Raw genomic sequence first — 23,361 nt, 5'->3', positions numbered from 1 at the left:
TGGGGACATAAAAGGGTAGGGCAGAATAGGAGAGAAAATTCCTCTTCTTTAAAAAAAATCAATTATGGGCTGGGGATGTGGCTCAAGCAGTAGCGCGCTCACCTGGCATGTGTGCGGCCCGGGTTCAATCCTCAGCACCACATACAAAGAAAGATGTTGTGTCCACCGAAAACTAAAAAATAAATATTAAAACTCTCTGTCTCTGTCTCTGTCTGTCTCTCTCTCTCTTTAAAAATTAATTATTTTACAGTAGAATGAATTTTGACACATTGTACACAAATGGAGCACAATTTCTCCTTCCTCTGGCTGTACGTGGTGCAGAGTCACTATAGGGTTATACCATCTGTCTCATCTACCGTCCTTCCCATCCCCACAATGCCATCCCTCCCTCACTTCCCTCTACATAAGCCAAACAGAATTCCTCTTACTGGATGCCCTTTGATAATTTTTGAGATTTATGCTCCATGCATGAAGTAATTATTCTAAAAATGATGATAACTTCAAGCTTAGACGTGTGAATGGTAGTGGCTCAGGATCTTTGCCACTTGAGCCTACTCACTTTCTCCCTCAGCAGCTGTGGTGCTAGTGGACATCAGCAAGCTTCCCCTCCTCCTCCTATAATTCCCTGAAGGGCATTTGTCCAGCTGTGAGTTTTAAGTATTTCTGTTCTGCTTTTCTATTTGATTTTGGAATTTGTACTTTCTTTACCAAATGGGGCAGAACGCTAAGGGTATACTTTCAAGTATTATAGCAGTTAATTAAAACTTAAGGTTATATAAGTGTCATTATATTTGAACTATGTGCAGTTAGAGGAGGGTATGTTCATTGCGGTACTAGTGACATTTGGGGATAGGAGAATTTTTTATCCTGGGGGCTGTCCTGAGCTGGTAGTATATTTAGCAAAATTCCCAGACTCTACCCACTAGATGCTAGTAGAAACCTACCTCCTCCAGGTATAACCTTCAGTAATAGTAACAACCTCACTTTGTCCCACCCCAATTTATGACAGCAAAATATGACTCCAGACTGACAAATATCCCTGTACCTTTTCTTCTTTCTCCCCTCCCCACAACTGAGAGCTACTAACTTGGAGTTAATCAGCATTTATAGAGTCCCTTTATATGCAACGCTGTGAGCTAGTATATTGATGTCTTGCTTTTTTTGTTGTTGTTGTTTACTGTGTACAGAACATTCTTTTAATATCTGAAGAAACAATGTAAGATGATTCACTCTGAACAAAAACTCACTTACCTTTTGATAGAACTAGCCACTCCTTTAGATGCCTGCTCCTCAAGTAAATAGGTATTTAATATCTTAAATGAAAAAAATCATAAAATTTTCTAAGGCAAAATTTGCCACCGTATTTTTGAAGTTGTTAAATGTAATTATTTTAATTTAAAAAGTGTATTAAACTCCTGTGCCAGATTTTGAGATTATTACCAGTTATCATCTCTTTGGATAATTGAAAAAAAAGGTTCTTAGAACATGAAGCATAAGACGTTTTCCTAAACATTAAACAAAATATATATGTATTCTTATTGTACTTTGGAAGCATGCAGCTTCCAACACTGATGGGATTTTTCTTTAAATCCTAAATTAAGTCTTAGAATGTACACATTTCCAATGCTCAAGTTTAGTTATTAATTTAAATGTGCATTTCTTCAAGTTTGAAAGGCATGTGATCATTTCCTTGGATGATGTGTTACTATACATCGGGAAAAGAAAATAGCATAATAGTATCTTAATTTCTAGGGCAGCATGAGGCTTTCCACGTGGCTTCCTGTGTGATTTCCGGAAATACATGGGATGTGGGAGTTACTCTGTAAATATTCATGATCTAGGTGACCTTTTTAAGCCATGGAGGAAAACACCCTAAATTTATCCACTTCAATGAAAATAAACTATCAATCACAATTTATTTATCCTTACATTTTTGTCAGTGGTTATTTTCAATCTTGTGACAGTCATCATGTTTTAATAATTCACATCACATATTTTAATAATTCTCAGTTTCACTGAGAATGCTATCAACTGTTTTTGACTCCCTCCTTGGCACCCACCAAAAAACCTGAAGAGAGAGAGAGAGAACCCTGTCCTACATATTTAATTTAAATTGATCCATTGCAAGTAATAAGAGGAAACAGGAAACCATTTGGTCATTTGTGCCATAGGGTTTGTATTCTTCAAAACCACTTACTTCTGATTTTATTTGGTTTGATAGAAGTCCAAGAATACAGGATCATACCATCTGCTTGAGTTTTAATAGTCTTTGTTGTGTTTGTCTTTTAGCCTTAAAAGGAAAAAAAAAAAGAAAGAAAACATCTGAAAATAACAATTTATAAATATGAAATAGACCTAGCTTTGATTTTTTTTTTTTTTTTTTTTTTTTTTTTTTAGGAAGACATATTGTCAACAATTGTTAGGAGCCAAATGAAATGGAAATTCCTTGTTTCTCTTTGGTTCATACAGGATAAAGCTTGGGCAGTCTAAGTGGTGTGATTTCTCTGTGTTGCCAGCATTCCAGCAACAGAATGCAGACACTCAAAGGCAAGCGCTCTAAGGAGAAACAGCACAACAGTCAGTGCCTGGCACTCTTGGATTTGGAATAACAAAATGTGCTAAACACATTAGTTTTCACTGACTTCTTTTTCTTGGAAGACTTAAAATATAAATAGTGAACTTTTCTTTTTAAAAGGAATACTTTAGAAGGAATAACCTGAGAAACTAAATAAAAAATTAGATGTTCACATTCAGACTTGATAATCTTTTTTTTTTTTTAATTGTAGTAAACAAATAAGAAAAATCTAAACCAGTACTTATTAACCATGTGTTTTGGCATCTAGAGGTTTCTAAAAGTTGATCTTAATTTGATGATAATCTTGAGGTAATATTTTATCCCCAAATGAAACTAACCCTCCTCTTAAAGCTATAATGTACGTGCTTTTCAAAATAAATGTCAAACATTTCCACTCTTTACAGATGTATTTCATGGGAAAATTGCTGCCTGAAGTAGAAACAGCAATGGCTTCTGGTCTTATATTTTTAAATTAAGAATATAATGTACCATCGAAGGTGCTTATTTGTTTCATCTATTGTAAACCAGAAGTCTTATTAGCAATAGAAGACTTGTTTGATGACATGCTCCATTAAACTGTTTTCAAATGTGTACTTAATTCTTATGACTATTAGATAAACATATATATATATATAAAATGCTGAACCAACCCAAAATGCCTTCTAGAGTAATTGTGAGCACAGGGTACGTGTGAGCAGAGACCTGCTTGTATATTGTAGTAACACCCAGCGGCAGCCTCATCTGTTAGTTTGTCTTATTAAGGGAGATGTGTTGGTTGAGAGATCAGTTTGTTTCTAACTGTTGAAAAAGATTTATAGAATCTTGATCATTCACCTTGACCATCTAGAGAATAGACCATGGGTTTTCCAAATACCATGTGCAGAGGCTGAACTTAAATTTCCATGAGATTAGGTGTCCTTTTTCATCAGTTGCCAGCCTGCCTTCAGCTTCCTTAATGAAGGAGAGTCTCCTTGCATTGAATATGCTCATTACATCCAAATTAGAGTTAAAACAGTGGCTTCCCAACCCCGGGAATGTAAGTGCTAATGAACAGAAAAAGGGTCGCCAGTGAAAAATAACTGGGGCGAGCTACATCTCTGCACCACTGTTTGCAGCACTTGGGAAAAGGTTCTAATATTAATAACTCTTGTCAGAAAACCCTTACAACCTCTATTAAATCATCTTCTCTATCGACGATGCTGTAGTTATAAATAGGCTCACAATGAATTCTGAATTCTCTACATGTAAATCATGCCACATACCATTATCTGATATCCTTGAATTAGGTATGCGTGGCCTTGGGGGCAGTAAAGGATAAGTCGATGCAGCCAGCTGTCTCCTTTAGTAATAACTGCTGTATGTTAAAGACTAACAGCCAGACAATAAATAACATTTCGAATCTGCATCTAGACTTGCAGTGGGAGAGAAATGAATAATGATTTCCTCATGTTAGATTGGACTTAAGCAAAAGGTCAAACCTTTCAGCAAAAGGAACAACAGTTGTACAATCCAGTTAATCGTAGACAAAAGTGTATGTAAACCTCTAAGCAGGATAATTAACGGGTCTGCTGGCTTTTAGTGTGTACTATTGTGCCATTTAGTTCCTGTGAACTCTCTCTTCTCACCTCTATTGCTCACTCCTACTCTGTTTAAAGGAAGGTGAGAGGTTAAAAGATTAAATCCAGTTTAGAGCAAGTAGCTGGGAGTAATTGACATTATATTTGAGCATTGCATATAAATAAATCAAGTGTATCTTTTCAACGCAGACAAAGTCTTTGTGTATAGATTACATTGAGTTAGAATTATACATTTTTATAAATGTAATTTTTACAGCAAGAGAGCTAAGTCTATTTGCCTATACTCTATGAGGATATAAATATTCCTCATTGACTAAGTTTAATAGAAAAATGATATGCAAGAAGAAATAATGTTCTTAAATTAAAAAAAGTAGGGGGGTTAAATTGTTTTTCTGAAAAACCTGCTGTGAGATTTTAATTTTCTTCTTCCATATAACTCTGGAGAGAACACCTACATCAAAAAATTGAAGTCATATTAATGTTTCTTTTATGAGAGGAAAGACCTGATGAACTGTAGTTTATTTGGAAATTATTTTATTACTGTATTCATAGGATATTATGTGTGTGATTGTGTGTCCAAATTATGCTTCAATTAGGTGTGATGCAAGATCTCAGCTACTGAAATGTATTCTTTTTAACTACAATAAACAACTGCAGACTTGGAACTGTTTACTTCCCAACTTCTTCCTCTGTCTTTCTATATGAACAATGAAAGCAAACCTCGGCTTGTACCCCACCCCTCTAGGTTTGGGAGGGAGTTTTTCAGTAGTGATACAAATGTTGTTGTTTCTGCTGGCAAGTAATTCACCAGTGGCTCATTTCCATCAGCTTTTATTTCACAGCAATTGTAAAATAAACCACTCGTAGCACGTGCTGTTAATGTCTGGTCCCTGGGGTGTAACTGATGTTCCCTGGTATGGGTCATGTGGTAGCTAAAGTGTGCATTAAAAAGGGAGAAATTAATAGTGCTACCACTGATTCAAACTAAATGGTATTCAATGGGCAGTGTCATCCTTTTAATAGCATCATGGCATATCATTTTGTTGGTTTCTTTTAGAATCTGATTTTAATGCAAATTTAAGGAAAAAAGTAAAGAGCATTCTAATGTAATGAATACTCAAAGGCAGGACTGGTCCGATGCTGAGATTTCATTTGCACATTATATTCTTTTCATTTTTGACCTTTATTTTATATTTGGTGAGATCATAAAACTAGTGGCGCCATCACTAGATTTTTGTGCTCCTGCCGAGCTGAACATAAATACTTATTCTCTTGTGCTTGGCTATTTGCATCCCAATTATATTTTAAGAATGCATAGTTTTTTTCCCCTTAATCATACACTCCTCCTTGGATTACAAATCACATAATTGATTTCAAAGGTGAAATTCATCTACCATGTTATATATTAATTTTAATTGAACATTATTTTCTAGTATTTCATGATAATTGAGAATTCTGTCATAACCCAATTCTTTCTTTCTTTCTTTCTTTCTTTTTTTTTTTGTAGTGGGGATGGAACCATGGTGCACTCGACCACTGAGCTATATCCCCCCCGCCTTTTTTTGTATTTTATTTAGAGACAAGGTCTAGCTGAGTTGTTTAGGGCCCCACAAATTATTGAGCTGGCTTTGAACTCGCAATCCCCCTGTCTCAGCCCCTCCAAGCCACTGGGATTACAGGCATGCACTACAATGCCTGGCATAACCCAATTCTTTTTTACTTATTCATTTATTTAATTTTTAAATTCTAATTTGTTACATGGCAGCACAATGCATTACAGTTCATATTACACATGTAGAACACATTTTTTCATATCTCTGATTGTATATAAAGTATAGTCACACTATTCGTGTCTTCATTCATGTATTTAGGGTAATGATGTCCATCTCATTCCACTATGTTTTCTACCCCCATGCTCCCCAGAACCCAATTCTTAATGAAAACATTGTTAACACTTTAGGTGTTGACACTTTTGTCCTGTCAGCATTCCCTCTGGATTGATAGATGGCACACTGTTCATCGTCCAGATAAAGGTGTTACCATAGTAAAGAGCATATTTGAGCTCTCACAAGCATGTTATAACTGCGTGTCAGTATCAAGTTCTAGGCTGGGTGCTTTTGTGTTCATATGGAATGAGATTATTCAGTATTGCAGTGTCACCTGTGAGTGGAACCTCTTTCTACCTTGGGGGAATTCCCTAATTTATACCCCTGCCTACATTCAAAGAAGTTATGTAAATTTTCTCACAAGACCGTTGTACACAGCAGGTTTTATTAGATGTAGTTGATTCTTGTTTGTCCAGGTAGTTATGTCCTATAAAGTCACATGGTATACTGAATTAGCAGACACCAAATTATTGATTCTGGGAGAAATACAGAGTTCGTTTCCTCTGAGCCTCCAGTCACAGCATTTTCTCTAACTGATCAATACACAACCTTGTTTTATGTGTTTCTGTTTAAAGACACCTTATTGAATATATATTGTTAACTCATTAACAGTGAACTTGTGGCCAACTGCTTTCTAACTCAGGCCTGAAAGCAGCTCTCCTCATACATGTATTTTTTTCTGGAAGGGATATCGCAGCCTTCTTGTGCTTAGGAATCCCACTTCAACACTGTGCTTGGGGGCCATAAATAGCAGCATTTTACTTAGCAGAATCACTAGCAAAAAGCGCAAGTCTGCAAAAGAAACATGGTACTAAATACACAGCAAAGAGGATACTTGTTTGTCGTATGAGAGCTGAATTAAGGGCAGTGTCACCTTGTTCCACCATGGCAGGGAATATATACTACAGGCGACTCCAATTTTTCATATCTCTGCACATGTCTTGCAAATGAATGTGAAGATGCCTCTAATATTGATTTTGGTGTTACAAATGTATTTTAGCAAATATATGAATTGCAAATATAGAACCCTTGAATAATAAAGATCAACTATGTTCAAAGGTATGGAAAACAGCATAATTAAAGCATAATTTTAAGTGGAAACCACTTAAAATTAGATTTATGCATTTTCATTTTTATGAGTCTGTTAGTTGTCACACCACTTGCTGAATCATCTTTCTCCCACTCTCTAAATTTCTTGTTCCAGCTTTCCTTCCTAGAGTGTGCCTCTCTTCCCCACTCTAACTATTCTCTACCCTTTCTTCATCTTTTATTGGATATATTGAAATTCTCCAATAATTCTTTCTAGCTTCTCCTGGCTATAACTTTTGTTTGATTGCTGCCTACCAGTTTGGATGCTGACATGCAAAGCTATAGTTATTACGCTGATCATCATGCTCAGGCATGACATCATTGTTTAGAATGCCAGAAGTTTTCTCCTTTGTCTTCTAGTATCTTCCAGTCTCCTACCATTGCACTTCTCTGGAACAGGAGGTTCTAGTTCTCTGTATAGGCAGCAGAACATACTACCCATACTGCCTTTGGTATTTTAGAAATGTGGAGAAAACTCAGTCAAATTTCAACTGGCTTTTGGTGGCAGTTCTCAGGGGATTTAAAAACATTTCTATATAAGATTCTAATTGGGGGGGAAATGTGTGTATATGACTCTAATTTGGGGGATGATTCCATATTTTGAGGTCAACAGCATTATTCATTTTAATTCCTAAACTCAAACTATCCAAATGTACTTTAGTAGTGGAACAGATAAATCTATTATAGAACAAGGAAAATGAACAAATTATATATAAAACTCAATCATTTCAATGGAAGAAACCAGACATATAGTAGCATATATACTTGTTTCCTTTATATAAATTTTTAAAAGGGCAAAACTAACCAAAGCCATTTGAAATTAGGACAGTGAATATTGGGCATATGGGGCTGGTGACTGATGGGGCTAGGAGTTTCTTAGGTTCTACTTATATTCTGCTTTTCAATCTGGGTGGAGGAAAATAGATGTGTTCACTGTGGCTATGCACATTTATGATGTGAGCCCTTTTCTGAATATGTATTCAAGACAATAGTTCTAAGTTCACCATGACTAGTAGGAACCATTTGTATAAAATGTACTACATAATACATGAATAGATTAGAAATAGGTCAATATGTACTGATCTTAAAGATATGAAAATTGCATTGCTAAATGAAGGACATAAGTTACAAAAGATGTATATATTATTCCATTATGGTGGAGCAAATAAAGAGATGACCTAAACAGTGTGTGTATTCACATGTACATGTGCAAGGGGAAAGGGTGAAATGTATACACCAAATGTGAATGTTGCCTACTCCAGTGGTGATAGGATTCGAGATTTGGAACTTATTCAGGGAGGACATGATTAGCTTTGACTTTTTTTGTTGTTGTTGTTATGATATTTGTTGCAATAAGCATGCATTAAAAATTTGACAATTTCCAAACCACCAAGATAATAGAAGTGTTTCATAAATAAAGAAGTGAGTTGAGGTCTGACCTAAACAAAATACATATAATAGATAGCTGTACCAGAGTGAAACATTCCCACCTGCCAAAAATAAATGAAAATCCTAAGAGCTGTGAAGAGGAAATAAGAGGAGACAAGAGTTGGGCTCTGTGGGTGACGAATGTGACAACAAGTAGAGCTCAGTAGGATGGTCGAGATCCACCTACATGTTTCTGGTTCTCACCAATCTCATGTACCCCAAGCCACAGTGACCTCAGTAACTCTTATTCCTGATGTGAAATTTGACTTTCACATTTCTTGAAAGTACCCCCAACTATTTCTGGGGATACCACAGTTGCTTCATAGAAACTCATCATTGGCTAAGCAGTTAGTGCTCACTGGAGCCCATGGAAAACTCCTTCAGAAGGCTTCCACACTTCTGTTTACCAACTATGACACAAAGTGAGGTCTTTTAGCACCCCACATCTGCTGCCCACCCAAATGCAGCGCCACTATGCATGTCCTCTTTTTGGTCCCCCAGCAGGCCACTGGCCTCAAGAATAGGGAAAAATAAATATATGGTAGTTTCAGTCCTCAGATATGGAGCATATGTGAATAAATGCCCCAAGGAATTACCAGACACTGCTTAGAGTTGAGGCGAGCTCTGCCTTGAGATCTGAGCCGGGCTGGACATGTTTCTGTGGAGTTATGAATGGGAACCCAAGTGCCACTGGGCAAAGCCACCTGCTCCTCATCTTTATAATTCAGACTGCCCTGTTAGAGAGATTTGGAGACTTTGATTTTTAAGTCTTTTTTTTTTTTTTTAATAATTATGGTCATCAGTCACCACAGGAAGCTCTCTTTTATAATTTCCTCCTTTTAGTATCATTATGTCAGAGGTCACTATATCTTCCTGGTTTTTCTTCAGAGGTGCTTTAAAGACCATGTCCACGGTTTAGTCAGTAGGCAGTGCTGTTTTTAGTTGTCTCATTCTAAGGCTCTGGCACTATTATTTACTAATTAATTTATTTTTTAGGAAAAGTTATTTCATGAGTTCTTACAAATCTGCTCATCCCTTTTTAGCTAAAATTATCAAAATTCAGAGACAGCAAAAGGCTCTGTCTTGATTCATCTTGGTCATTGCATCACTTATAATTAGACCACTGAGAATTTAGGAACTGAAAATGCTCCCAGAACTCCTTGCTCCCTGTACACCCATTATGCTATATGTGAACATCAGAAATGAACCAGTACTGTGTTCTGCAGTTGTGCATTAGCCCAGATCTGTGTCCTCTGGATTGTGAACCCATGAATTTCAGGGTTTGGGTCCCATATATTATGAATCTCCAGAGCAACGTTTGAAATAGCACAATAGTTGTAAGATGGATTCAATAAGTACCACTAGGTCTTAAGCATTATGTGACATTTTGGAGTAAATAAAGATGATAGAACAATAACCCTAAAATTCTCAGTCTTATCAGATAAAAGTTAATAGTTAGTAAATATTTAAGAGACAAAAATTGCTAGGGAACAAATTTTATGTTGCATTAAAGTGTCAAGGATATCTTTAAATGTTTATATTCATAAACATACAATATTATACATAGAATCTTGGCCTCTTGTATGAAAGCTTACCATCTGCAAAACTCTGAATCCCTCTTTAATAGAAGGTAGTAGTCTGACACAAATCTTCAGAGCCTCTTACTGGTTGGTACAAATCTCATAGTTAAATACAGCAATTGTCTGTGTGTGCCTCATATGTAGTATGTAGTTTGGCTTATAGACCCTGAATTATTCACTTGGTTCATGCTTCAACTTGATTAATTTCTTTCTGCATATGTTTTCCAGAGAAAGAAATTGGGCTCCATATCTGATTTCCACATTTTATCTTGTTCAAGTCCACTGTTTGTCATTTGTTTTTAGTAAAATTTTCTGTAAAAATGTTTCTTAAAAATCTTGTAATTCCAACTATTTAGGTGAAAATGAAGGCCAGAAAGCAGAATGCTTTATTAATGGTTAGAATTCAACTATCCCTTAAGATGTTAAAAAACAAAAAACAATAAAACCAAAAACACCCACTAAGCATGCATGTATAAGAAGGATATCATCATATGGAGGGATGGTAAATGTCCATAGCCTTTTTTTTTTTTCTAAGATAGGAAGAGATATCTCTTTCATTCCTAACTAGGTGTCAGGTCCTAAAATATAAGAAAAACAAAATAAACTGCAAGCTGAAGGATCACTGCTAAAGGGAAATTAATGTTGCATCGAACAATTTTGTCAAAAAACCCCAGATATGTCACATTTGAGTTGCATTTTTATTATGTGCATATATTTGGCCTTGAGCAGAATTATATGAGTCAGATTAATTTTTTATGTGGCCTTCCAGCAGCTCTATGTGGAGCCATGTGGGAGACATTTGGTTCTCATCAACTCCCTTTATCCTTACTTCCACCCCATTGCTTTAAACAGAACTTTCATTCTCTTTAACTATCTGCAGGTTTTATTCTGTTCAGAGAGAAGAGCCACTAAAATATTATGACCTCTAAGTGATGGGCTGTGAGACAGGGTCTCTCTCAAAAGCCAGCACACAGCTGTGCATTGATCTCACATGTTGGTGGCTGGTGCAGGCTGTGAGCCAGGCTGGTGACTCTCTGTTCTCTTTTATCTCATCGGGAGGATACTTAGAGCATGGATTGCTTCTCTCTTGTGGTCTATAAGGAAGAAGTAGAAGGATTCTGTTTTCTGTCCTGTTATTATGATGCTTTTTGTTAAACCTGAAATTCACTTTTCAAAGAGGGTAGATGTTTTTATATGGGAAATGGTTGTTTGGAGATTTTTCAATAGATAACCCTTTAAAGTGTAATCAAGATTTTCCTGTAAAGATTTCAGATTCATTAGCATTATTATTTCTGTTAGGGGAGGTAAAGGGCAAATATCATGATTTTTCTTATTGAAGGAGCCCAAGGCTAGGGAAGGGGTAGAAGCTAGCCATCATTTGAATTTAGATTTTCCTACTACTCTAAATCTTTCTCCCTTCCTTGTCTGGCCCATCTGGTTCCCTTCATTCCTTTGGGCAGTGGAAACACGGAAAGAAACAATACAAAAGCTGTCCCTCTCTCTGCATGAATGCTGGTAAATGTGTGCATTGTGATGGAAACCCAGAGGGGGGCTGAGGTCAATTATCAGTTGCCACAAGAATTTGAAATAAACTGGCACTGGAGGCTCTTCACTAGATAGAGGCAGTGTCTGTGTCAAGCGAATGGAATTTAAATTCCAATCAACATTCAGTTGTTTAAAAATTGGCATTATGAGCAAATGCATACTTAAATGATACCAGCCACTATAAAGTGCCTCACATAATGTAGGTGAGTTCCACCAAATGACAGCTTCCCTCATAATGAAGTAAAAGTACTGTATGAGGTTAACTGTCACTTAGTATTTTTATTTCACATCCCTGCACAGCATATTAAGTGGTAGATACTTTCTTACAATACATTTATTCCCTTGATGGAATTTGAGGGCAGCTGGAAAGTTCTTTTTAATTTTTTTGATAAGTCCATATCTTGCTCAGGTTTAACATTTATTCATGATGGCACCTCATCCCTTACCGGCTTATTTAAATGCCAGAGGTTAAAATTTCTTATGGAAATTCACTTAACAAAAAGTTTTATTTTGCATAATTACCATGTGGCTCAACCTCAATTCATTCAACATTTATTATAACATTTAAAGGTCTTAGATCTCTAAGATGTGTTCTATCTTCCTTTTTAAACAAATGGAAAGATGTTCCTTAGTATGTCCAAGTTCACCCCATTTCTACTGCCCCCATCATGGTAGCATTGGGCAACTCTGCTCTGATCAACTGGATTCTCATTCATCCTTTCACCCTACCCCAGTCCTGACCTGACCTGAACTAACCTGACCCAAGCTTCTTTCATACTTAATGCCATCAGTCCATCACTTTGCTCAGACCCTTGGGCAGAAGCCTGCATATATTTTACAATCTACAATGTAACATTTTCTTCTTAATAATTCTACTTCTTGTCCCTATACATTAAACAGTGTGATGTCTAGTCGCAAAATTCAGTAATATGAAAAATTGGACATCTAAATAATTACTGTTATAGCAAAGATAATAACTGGCATGTGGCATGTTTTGAATTACAATTCTGTCCAATTGTGTTTTTTTTTTTTTTTTTGGTAATGTAATTTCTTTTTTTTTTCTTTTCCATTTGTTTTTTTTTTCCTTTTTTTTATTGGTTGTTCCAAACATTACAAAGCTCTTGACATATCATATTTCATATATTAGGTTCAAGTGGGTTATGAACTCCCATTTTTACCCCAAATACAGATTGCAGAATCACATCGGTTACACATCCACATTTTTACATAATGCCATATGGTAATGTAATTTTTAACTACAGTGTTCTTGCATTCTAGAAATATGAGAAAGTCAATTAAAATTAAAAGTATTAAAGGGCCATACTATTTTTCCTTAAAAATATATATTCAGGAGCAATGATTTGATTAAGTTATCTGAACCTAGGCATTATCTTGAAAATTACTGTATCACTAAGATCTCTGACTCAAGTAAGTGTTAATGACTTATTTAGCTAAAATATTTTCTTTCCACTCCAACTTCTCTAAGAGAAAATATACTTCTCTCAGAAATTAAAAAAAAAAATGCTGTCCTACTAGTAACACAATTGGTACCTAAGAATATCAAATGGTAAATCCAAGCATATTAATTACATCATTAAAGTAGTATTTAGTGAACTGCTGAGATACATTACAATAACAATAGCCTTTCTGTTTAATAGGATGCACTACCAGCTTGTAATGCAGAAGTTGCATACAATGAAGATATCCCATTCCATCACCTCCTGGCATAAATCAATATAGTCAGAGTAACAAAGAGCGACTATTTCCATAAAAATAGCATTAAACTATTTGTGTGTTTGTGTGTGTGTGTGTGTGTGTGTGTGTGTGTGTGTGTCTGTCTCTATTTGGAATGCCACAATTTGAAAGCCAGATAAACTGCTCCAGAGAAAGGAGAGTTGCTTGGTTACATCTGCTGAAAACAATCTGTGCTGTGTATGAGAGCTCATGTCAGCCCAGTAATTACCACAACTGAGATAAAGCCTGTGCTAAATGTCACCTGGCGCTGACAAGCACAGGAAGCCAAGCACCACTAAATGAGTCAGTTACTCTGAGAGTGCTTAACTCTCCTTATGGGCTAAAAGCATTTGTCTTGGTTACACAAGGAAAAAATGTACATGATAAAAGGGGAAAAAATTAGAAACACATCGATAATGGAAACTTGACCAAAAATCCCCACAGCCCATTCAAAAGGACAGTGGTAAAGAAGGTTAACAGATGCAATCAGGTAGAAGGAGAAATATTAAGGCATTAATGAACATTTCTGAGTCTGGCAGAGTCTACCTTCTACCACAAATTGCTCATTAGTTAGTGCAATACAATTTCCCACAGTCTAAAATGATCCCCCAAAGACAGCTGAGGTTCATATTGATAACCACCAACCAATAACATGCCAGAACTGCTTTCCTCTGCATACAAAGCCCATGGACACAATGTGTGTTGTAAAAAATCTGAAATAGCAGGGAGTATACTGGTGTTTTAATAAATAAGAGAAAAAAAAAGATTTAGTATTACTAGTATGAAAAAAATGCCCTTTCTGTTTCATAATTATTCTCTTCCCTTTATCACCCCTTTAAAAAAGTCATTCTTTTCAGTTACAATTTTATTTTAACTGCTTGTACTATGATCTGACTACTAAAAGACCCTCCTCACCTAATCACCTAAACTTTTCCTGATGCTTAACTGAGAGTAGGTTCAAATTTTGGGGTGCACTCTCAAGAACTCATGATTAGTTGCCAAAATGAATACTTAGAACATGAATACTATAAGCCTGAGACTGTCTGAAATATACTACACCAGCAGCCAAATATTTGTTAGAAAATACCTCCAGATAAATGTAGAACAAGAATCCAGCAGTTAGATGCATTGAGGATCTTTCTTGCTATAGGGATGGTCTTGCCAATAGGATGAGAATATTAGTAACCTGGCTGTAGCTGCCAGCATTTGTTTGCACAGTAAGGAGTTGTCAATGGAACTATATGACTGCAGGTTATTAATAATCTATCATTTGTTGAATTCTTATTATTTGCCAGGTACACATCCTAAAGGCTTTCCATGCTATCTTGTATATTCATCACAAAGGTGATGTAGGTGAGAATAATATAATTATCCCAATCATACAAATAAACTTACCCTAGTTATATAATTTAAGTAGCAATTGTTTTCATTTTTACCAATTACTTGTGAATTGGCTCACATAAGGATCACTAATTTTAAACAACTTTAAATATTATCATAACATAATAAATTGAAATAAGTCCTATGTTAAACACTAGTAATTGTTTTCTATAATGTAGATCAAGAATGCACAAACTATTGCTCACAGGTCAACATTGACCTGTTGCCTGTTTTTGTACAACCTACGAGCTAAGAATGGCTTTTACTTACTGAGTGATATATGAAAATGACAGAAAATTCAAATTTTAGTGTTCATAAATTTTGTTAAAACACAAGACACTCTGACTTATTTAGGTATTGGCTATTTTAGTGCTACAGGGACAGAGTTGAAGAGACACAACAGACCATAATACACAAAGCATAAAAATATATACTATCTGGCCCTTTACAAAAAATACTTCCTAATCCACTATTTAGATAATATTTTCTAATTGTAATATTCAGGATGTTGTCAGGATTTTATGTTTTAGCCCCAGATTCCATAGTGTTGCAAATGGCTTCATCCCCAGAATTTGACTCCCCCACCCTTTTTTAAAAATTTAATGAAGAAATTAGTTCATAATAAATTTGGGACCATATCTTAAAATCATATTTAAACAATCACATGGATTATAATGAATGACATTGCAAAGTTGAACACAACCAAATTTGAGAGGAAGTTTCCACCCACAGACAAATATATAATCTTTGGACTCTCCCCTACTCCTTCTAGGAATATCAGAGATCTGGAAAAGTAGTTTTCTGTCACTTCTGAGGCCATTTGATCCATATATGCATAATTTGCTGCCACAGCTATCAAATGCTCGATACCATTCCAATAGCCTCCTATAGAGTATAATGTAGTAAACATAAAAAATAATTTATCTCAAATGTGGAATGTAACCTTAAGCTTTATTAATTGCATTTTTCTTTCTTTTATGATTTGCCTGCTCATATATTTCTCCTTATTTTTCTAGCTGGCTCATTGTTCATTACTAATGGAATACATTTTCAATATTTTGAATGAAAAATGCTGTTTTCCCTAACTAGCACTTCCCTTAACTTGAATGATGGTGACTTATTTTAAACAGAAGTTTTAGTTTTATATTAGTCTTTTCATATTAGTATTTTCTATGTGCTTATTGTTTAAGAAGACCTAAGATATATCAAAACATTTTATTTTCCCATGATTATTTTACATATATAATCTAAGTGAAATTTATTTTTTAAATGGTGCAAGATAGAGATCTAACATTTTCCTACAGTAACAGATTACTACAATGTATTTTATATGGTATTTATTCTTTTCTACTGACTTGAAGTGATGCTCTTGTTAGATATTAAATTATCTTATGTATGTAAACATTTCAGGACTTGTATTCTTTTGCTCTTATCTGCTTTCTTGATATTTCTGGATGATACTCCATCGTTTAATTTCTATGACTTTATTTTTAGTATTTCATAGTATGAAATTTACCACTCTCTTATTTTAAAAAATTGACCTGAGTATTATTATACATGGAATTTCTTGTTTGGTTGTAGGATCAGCTTTGTAAGGTCAATGAGAAGAAATCCTGCTCACCTTATTGTGATTTATTTGAATGAAAAGACAAAATTTAATAAGAATTTGAGTATTTTAATACAATTCCTTCCAAGAACATGGTGTATATCAGCATTTATTCAGATCTCATTTTATGTCAATCAGTAAACTTTTGTGGCTTTCTCATTGAAAATCACACATTTTTGTTTATTCAACACATTTTAGTTTTTTGCTTTATACAGAATGAAATGCTTTGTTTGAATCCTGCTTTTTGCTAATGTTAATACAAATTTGGCTTTTCATGAAAGTCACTTTTCACATATGCCTTTGTATTTAGAAGATGTATTTAGAGGGAGACATGGGCATAGGCTTGTCTAAATGGATGTTCCCACCAAGGACTTTTTTTTTTTTTTAATTAATTTTTATTGTTGGTCCACCAAGGACTTTGATTCAAGGATTCCAACATTCAAGGAATAGTGAAGAAATGTTAAAGGTAATACACATTTCTAGCAGTTGTGGTGATGTGTCAAGTGGTGGCACCCCCTGAGGTATTTCTCTGATTACTCTCTTATTTTGGTTGTATTTTTAAACAATTATTTATTATTCCTTGAATACTAGAATCCCTGAATCAAAGTCCCTGGTGGTAACATCCAGTTAGACAAGCCTATTCCATGTTTCCCTCTAAATGGTTGTGTTTTACAGTCCTGCTGCCTTAGATTCTCTTCACCATCTACACCTGTTTTCCAGGCATCCTCCTGATCCCACAACCTACCTATTCTTATAAATACTCCTTTTCTATTTAAGTAACTGGAGTTGATCCTTTTTCTTGAGATCAGGAGCTTTGACTTAATGGATGTTGCCATAGGGAATGGGTTTCAGCTGTAAGTCCTTCAGGAGAATGAGTGTATGAAGAATCTAGGATTGCTCATCTGTTCAGTGTGTTGTAAAGGTCATGAAAATCCCATTCATGTTCAGTAAGGATGCTCCAGACCTGGTGCTATTGCCACATAACAATATAAAAAGTAAATAAGATTTAAGAAATATAAAACTATATTCTTTGAATATAGTCCCAATTCTTCATAACTTAAAGAATAATCAAATACATAAATTCTTCTCACCAAAAGATGCAGTGTAAAAAAAGAGATTTCCCATGGCCCTGTCAGCAGGTATGTCCCATCTTGTAGTTGCAGACCTAAGGTGACTAAACCAAATGGATTTAAAAATTTGATGCATGATATTGAAATACATTGAAATATAACTGAAATGCATGGTTACTTGGCTCTGTGAATGGTAAGGCATTAATTAGATGCGAGAAGTCCTCCACAATTTAGTGTATCAGTTAGAGTCACTGAAGGACTCTCCTCCCTCACTGAGCTTTTATTGATCACTTAAGCCTACCTTTCTCCTTGTTTGCTGAGGGCTGCCTTTTCTTGCTTGAAGATATTATACCTCCCTTGCCTCTGGGAGCTGCCTTTAAAAAGAATCCAATTCCCCTTATTCCTATTTCCCTCCAAATAACTGGACACATAGGTAGAGTGAGATCTCAACAGGACCCAGGGGGCCAATTGTAAAACCTGGGGGGAAGTGAAGAACCAACAAAGAAAAAAAAAAGTACAGCTTTTATCTGAACAGAAATCTAAGGAATATGCTTGAGAATGAATTCTGAAATTGAGAGGAAACAACATATTTGATGAGGTTGAATTTAGCAACGTATATAAATATGCCCCAATTCTGATTCATAACTGGCTCAGGAGCCATTTTTTTTGTGGGTAATAGAACACTGGAGCTCAGTGGTACCTATACTAAAGGAAATTATCTGTAACAAATACATTTTTTGTGAAATAAAATATTAAAAATCCTAGATAATCTTATTCAGTCACGGTTAAAATTCTACTTGAATACTTTGACTACACATTTCTTGGGTACTTAATAGGTAGTTATTGACACAAGTGCTTTTGAAAATGTAAGAGCCATTACTGTTGGTAAGAGAAAAATTGAAAGATTATTTATAAGCCATTCATAATAAAATTTAGATTTAATTCACATTCTATCTGGTCACCATGAACTTAAATTTCTATATTCATTTACTAAAAAAAAGCAAAGTTACTTTCTCTATTATATTTAGACGTTGTTTTGGTAGTTACTTTCTATGATTTGCTAGTTTATATATTTGGTATATAAAACTACATTTATTAAAATCTATGTTAAGGATTCTGCTTTTTAATCCTCTGTCGAAGTAGAATAAATTTCCTCACCAACTTTGTGAAAATTAACCCACTGAATTGACTTCCCTGACCTGTTAATGAATTGAACCTCTATATACACTGATGGTACATTCTTTCGTTTTTGGAAATAGAATTGATACATTACTATAATTTAGTTTTACAACATCGTCTAAAATTTTGCTGTTCTACTTTAGCATATTGAGGTAGAAAGAGTGTGTCTTACTTATGTGCCTCCTGCTTACTGCTTCCTCCATCAAAGTCTTGATCCCTAGATGGATGACAAACTCACTGGCATCATCATCATCATTTTTTATTATTTTTTCTTTTTTGTGGTACTGAGAATCAAATTTGAGTCCTTGAATATGGTAGGCCAGCACTCTACTCCTGAGCTGTATACCAGCCTTTAAAAAAAAAAAATTATGACAGGTTCTTGCTAAATTGCTGAGGTTGGCCTTGAACTTGCAACTTCCTGCCTCAGTCTCCACTGCCAGGCTATCAGAGACATATTTTCAAAGAGCTATGGTGGCTGCTTTTTCTATCATGGGAATGCTGGTGGGAACCATGTGATTTTAAAGGACTTCATGATTTTTGATGAAAAGAGAATATCCAGGGGATGGCAAAGGCTGAGAAACATTTCCGTTAATAGCTAATCTAATAGCTAAACTATTAAAAGCAGAGAAGAACAGTTACTATAATGGGTAGCAAAACCAGTCTGGCAAACTGAACAACCTAAACCACATGAGTCTCTGGTTGGTACTTAATTGGTCATGGGAATCCCAGATGGAAACAAAATAGCCACTGTGGTCTCTTGTTCAGATTGTCAGATTATACAAGACAATTTTTTTTTTTAACCTGAGTCAAGCCCAGTACATATAGTGCATATGTCTCTAGAATCTGAATATAGAATTGGAATCACTTCAGCAGCAGATGCTTTTGGTGTTTTGTATCACATTCTGTTGGAATACTTCCTATCTTAAAGCATTTTTTTCCTCCATCTTTTTTAAAAAATTTGTTCTTTTTAGTTATACATGACAGTAAAATCTATTTTAATATATTTATACAAGTGTGGGATGTCTTCTGTCTTTTTAGGAGAAGGGATGAGATCCAGTAGATGAAGGGATTGCTTTTTTGTTGTTGTTGGTTCTGGGGATTGAACCCAGGGGCACTTAACCACTGAGCCATATCCTCAGCCCCCCGGCTTTTTTTTTTTTTTTTTTTTGAGATAGACTCTTGCTAAATTGCTTAGGGCCTCACTGAGTTGCTGAGGCTGGCTTTGAACTCCCAATCTTTCTTCTTCACCCTCCTAAGTCTCTTGGATCACAGGAGAAGCCACTGTGTCCAGCAGAATTGAACTTTTGTAGGAGCTTGTACAGTTATAAAGAAACAAAGTAGGTCCAGGATGTAGCTCAGTGACAGAGCACTTTCCTAGCATGTACAAGCCTGTTTTAGGTCCTCAGCACAGGTGTATAGACACATGAAAAGAAGATAGTGTCCAAATGCATGGGTGGGATGGGGTGGAGTAGAAAGATGGGATGAAAGAGTCTTGTGGAAGTTAACTTCTAATTGTTTCTTCCCTCAGTGACACAGGAGTTAAGCTCATGATCTGAGAGAATTAGGGAGGAGAATTTCAAATTTTGAGAGAAGGGAAAATGTATGGAATCACCTAGGTAAATGGGGACAGGGAAATACGGTAGGGTTACCACAAGGCGTTATAGCCCCACTAGAAGTGTTTGCAAATTTAAAGTTAGTTCAGTCACCAAAGTTCCAATATGATATGTGTACTTCCAATATAATTCAACTAGTTGGGTACAAGCGTGAAGTAGGATGAAAATATAAACTAAGTAGGGTGAAAATATAAAATATAATATAATATATCCAAAGGGAATAAGATGAAGGGATGGAGAAACAAAGAATTTATTCTAACCAATGGATGGATTTTAATCATTGATGGAGGAATCTAAGTGAGGAAGTGAGAGGAAAGGACAAGATTGTAGAAACTGAATTGTAGGGAAAAGAAAGGATTGGTGTAGTTGGATATGGGTATGACTTGAAAAGATAGAATAGTTAGAGTGGGAAGATTGAAATTATGAAATTAAAGGATATGGTTGCTGAAATGAATGACCAAGTTAGGCTATGGAGCAATATCACTGGAGGAGAAAAAGTACGGAATTAGGAGGTCTGAAATTGGGTGCTTCTTGTAAACACTAGAAATTATAGCCAAGATGACTGTATAATTTGCAAAAGCACAACATTTTTGAGACTGGACACTTCTCTGGGATCCCAAATAAAACTGGAGTACCGGAAAGGCATGCCATCTCTCTCATAGTGTTCCCTTTTCCTGTCCCTTCAATAACTCGGGCCCATTACTCTGAACAACATGTCTGAAATCTTTCTGAATTGATTGAAAGAATCAGGATTTAAAAAAGAGTTCTTTGTGCTGCCTCAGTTTCCTAGAAGGCCCCAGCCTTATAATACTATGTGGTCTGTTCTCGTATCGCAGGAGTTCTCTCTTCTCATTTAAATAAATCCTACTTTGTTCGCTCTTCCCTTTCATTATTGTCCATGGATTTTATTCTTTATATTTGTGAGACAAAAACCCAGAAGGAAATCGGTGAGGTCTGCAGCCCATCTGTCAGCAGAAGCAGGAAATCTAGTTTCATCTCCAAACTCTGGTTTCACCATCTAAAGGGGGTGACAAGAATATAGTGCTCTTAGAGTTTGTGAGAAGTGGCTGTGAATGTTCAGAAAAAAGTTATAAATATAGTGGGATCACTTATGTCTGATAGTTCTATCCCAGAGGTTCATTGGAAAATTATTGGGGTAGGAAGAGAAGGCTTAGGGGTTTGGGTGCTGGAGAGGGTGGAAACTTGGACATTGGATGATAGACATGAACAGTGATAACACTGTGTTTTGTCAGTACAATGGTAGATAGGATTGGCTGTTGAGATGTGGGAGGAGTTTGGTAGGAATTTGCCGAAGTCTGAGGTTCCCACCAGACTTTGATCATGAGAGTGTGGGATCCAGGAAGATGGAGTGCAGGATGTGTACCCCCTTTCCTAGCCCAGTGCAATCTGTATCAGTTAACCATTATCACCTTTCCAAGGTCAGTTTTGCTTGAAGGATTCATTGGAAATAAATATCAAGAATAAGGGCAAAGAGGCAGTAAGAAGAATGACCTAACTTGTAGACCTCATAGGAAAGAGAGGAGAATATTTTTTTTTTAGGTCAAGGACTTGCCCTAAGGTTTTAAGTTGCTATTGTTACAGTTTTTTTTTTCCTTTCCTTTTACTGCATAGTACACATATATTTCAAAAAAGGTTAAAAGTATTTATTCAATTGCCTTGTGAATGTTTGGGTAGGAATTAGAAAACAACATTGAAAAATTTGATGAAGATGTAGTTTGTTAATGATTCGTCTTTAAGACTAAAATGGGGACATGAAAAGAAAGTAAAAATAGACAAAAACCATGGGCAAAAGACTTATGTCACCCAGGTAGCTTTACCTAACCTGTTATAATAATAATCACTCTCGGAAACAGAAGATAGCATCTGGGTTTCTCTGTCGCTTTTGTCGTTAACAGCACCCAGGTGTGGGGCAGGTAAAACTTGGACTACTGCTGTGGGAAATGCCTTGCAGCCTTCACCAACCCATTGGCTGATGTTACTGTGCAACACAGAAGGAGACCTCCTTCTTTTGAGAGGGAGAAAAAAAAAAAGAGCATAGTGCTGATAAAATATTAGAAATCATGAAGGAAAACCTTTTTTAATATGTATAAAAGTGAAAATCGTTTGCTCTTTGTCACTTTGTTTCTCCGTCTTTCTTATTACCCCATGAGGCTCCAGACATACATTCAACTACTGAAATAACTTCAGTTACAAATAAGTGCACTGGGGGAAAAATTCACACATCCACAAAAAAGCAGACCCAGATAGCATATTAATGTGTTTATTTAAATTTAAAAAATATATTTTAAGTTTTGAAGAAGTCTCAAATTTAGTTCCCTTTTGCTCTGTGACAATGTCTTTCTGTATTGTATGAGTTAACAAAGGAATTTTTCTCTTTGGCCCCTTTGTTTTGAAGAATGAAGCAGGGTTTTTTTGTTTTTGTTTTTGTTTTTTTTTGGTTGGAGCATATTTAACTACTTAGTAAGTGGCTTGACAAACCAACATCATAGGTCATTTTGAGGCAATTTTGAGACACTATCGTCTCTTTGCCTGGATTACTTCTAATTACCCTCCAAATCTTAGATAGTTGTTATTTCTTCCAGAAGTGTTTTTCCTGCCACAGCCCTTCACGTTTCCTCTTACAGAGCACTCATCACATTATATTGAAATTAAACCTTATCACTATTATTATTATTTTTTTTTTTATGTGTGTGTAGTGCTGGGGATTGAACCCAGGGCCTTGTGCATGCGAGGCAAACACTCTACCAACTGAGCTATATCCCCAGTCCTAAACCTTATTTTTATATACTTAATGTCATCTATTTTTAGGTGGCCTGTAAGGAATTCTCAATAAATCTTGGTTTAAATAAAATGTAGAGAAAGACCATTCCACTATTTCTCCTGTTTGACCCTCTTTTGTCTCATAGAGGCAATTATAGTGACATTTTTGGATTTTCAAATTCTCATAAATCTTACAGAGGTGTTCTGCTTAACAATCATAAGGTAACTTAAGTGTTAATAGTAAAATTCCATAATATGCACATGCTAAAGTCAAAACTTAGCCTAGTCAAAACAGGAGGCAGAAAGTTTTAAAAGCCT

General features: G+C 35.6%; 1 non-coding gene across 1 annotated transcript; it reads right to left on the bottom strand.

The window, feature by feature from the left end:
- Positions 1–22,972: 22,972 nt before the first annotated feature.
- Trnaa-cgc (transfer RNA alanine (anticodon CGC)) lies at positions 22,973–23,046 on the bottom strand. Its single transcript has one exon. It is a non-coding gene; the product is annotated as a tRNA-Ala (tRNA).
- Positions 23,047–23,361: the final 315 nt, after the last annotated feature.

The sequence above is a fragment of the Callospermophilus lateralis genome, chromosome 5, assembly GCF_048772815.1.
Source record: "Callospermophilus lateralis isolate mCalLat2 chromosome 5, mCalLat2.hap1, whole genome shotgun sequence".
Taxonomy (NCBI): Eukaryota; Metazoa; Chordata; class Mammalia; order Rodentia; family Sciuridae; genus Callospermophilus; species Callospermophilus lateralis.
The sequence above is the reverse complement of the archived record's forward strand: the minus strand, read 5'-3'. Positions and strand labels throughout refer to the sequence as shown.